The sequence below is a fragment of the Larimichthys crocea genome, unplaced genomic scaffold (genome assembly GCF_000972845.2).
Source record: "Larimichthys crocea isolate SSNF unplaced genomic scaffold, L_crocea_2.0 scaffold56229, whole genome shotgun sequence".
Classification (NCBI taxonomy): domain Eukaryota; kingdom Metazoa; phylum Chordata; class Actinopteri; family Sciaenidae; genus Larimichthys; species Larimichthys crocea.
Window position 1 is genome coordinate 1 of NW_020857354.1, and position 1793 is coordinate 1793.

The 1793-nt window shown below is 44.9% G+C and overlaps 1 pseudogene; it reads left to right on the forward strand.

The window, feature by feature from the left end:
• Positions 1 to 892: 892 nt before the first annotated feature.
• Positions 893 to 1353, forward strand: LOC113745258 (protein CREG1 pseudogene; annotated as a pseudogene).
• The last annotated feature ends 440 nt before the right edge of the window (positions 1354 to 1793 follow it).

The following is a 1793-nucleotide window of genomic DNA, read 5'->3' on the forward strand; positions in this document are numbered from 1 at the left end:
TTATCCTGGGTTTGGGTTCTGGTGGCCTGGTTCTGGTACTGGTTCTTCAGTGTCTCTGTGTGTTCTGTAGGACGGAGAGTCTCCTCCTGTTGGACAAACATTGTCTCTGCTGAACAGATCAGTTGAGTGTGTCCAGAATCACACAGCTGATGTTCTTTCTGTCCCACACCATGTGTCCCTGGTTAGATTCTCTCTCTACCCCCATGTTTCCTGTCTGCGTCTCCTACGTGTCCGTAAAGACAAAATGTCCAAAACAAAGACAGAAAAGCTGAAATGAAATGTGTCATGATGTAATGGAAAATGTATATTCCATGATTGTGTGTTCTTTTCTAACCATATATATCCATGTTTGATCTCAGTAATATTACTGTGTGCCTTATAGTCTGGTTTGGTTTTCCTCTGGACCTTGCTCTTAGAAATCTTTCTCTCATGTATGAAGCTGTTTGTAGCAGCAGTTGTTGGATGTATAAACTTGACCTTATATATATAAATAAATAAAATGTATCATTTCAAACAGAGAGTGTCGTGGAAACTCATTGTCCAATCAGAAATGGATCAGACTTCAGCTGGGTGAAACGTGATTGGTAAGGAAAGAATAAACTCTGGTTCATGTGACTCGATGAAGACAGACTGCAGTCACTGTGACTTCATTTCATTTGTATGATTTAAACATGAGACGACCAAAGATGAGTCAAAAACACCAAAACTTTGAAATTAGTGAAAAATCTACCGCTTTTATTTTGAAAACCGGACGTTGAACCGTCACTGCCGCTTTTATTTTGAAAACCGGACGTTGAACCTTCTCTTTGAACCGTCACCACCCCTTTTATTTTGAAAACCGGACGTTGAACCATCACTGCCGCTTTTATTTTGAAAACCGGGCGTTGAAGCGTCGCCGCCGCCTTTATTTTGAAAGTCCAGCCCGGATGTGCGTGTGTTGTTTACGTCGTGCTCCGGTGTGTCTCACCGACTGTTCTCCGGACTCTCTCGCCGACCATGGACGCTGTTTTCCGGGCTGCGTGCCTGCTCCTCTGGGCGTCCTCCTCCTCCCAGGCCTCCTGCAGCCGGGTCCAGATCCGGGTCCGGATCCCGCCTCACGACCAGCCGGCCCGGGTCGCCCGCTTCGTGGCCCACCAGTGTGACTGGGCCTCCATGGCCACCATCTCCACCCACAAGCCGGCGGTGGGGCAGCCGTTCTCCAACGCCTTCTCGGTCAGCGACGGGCCGGACGGATCCGGCTCCGGGGTGCCCTACATGTACCTGACCCGCATGGAGATCTCCGTGCAGGACCTGGAGGTACCGTCCGGCAGCCCGGTCCATTTCTGCCGGGGTCGATTCATGATTGATAATATAGTTTATATATATAATATATTATTAATATATTAGATATAATATTAGATGATATTTATATGAAAAAGTATTATAATATATTATTATTAAAAAATATTGTATTAATAATGTATTACTTATATGATTCATATAATATATTTTATTGTTCCATAAACACGCAGTTTAGATTCACGTGGACTTCCACCGTGACTCAGCAGTTCTTTCACAGAGGTGACTCAGCAGTTTTTGGCAGTCCTGTGACAGGGGAGAGGCTGAGGGATGATGACGCGTCATGTTGGAAAGGAGCTGAAAGCGGTCAGTTAAAAGCATCAGTTAAAAGCATTTCAGTTAAAGCATCAGTTTAAAGGAGCTGCAGCGTCAGTTAAAGCATCAAGTTAAAGCATCAGGTTTTAAAAGCGTCAGTTTAAAACGCATCAGCTTTAAAGGCGTCAGTTAAAGCGTAG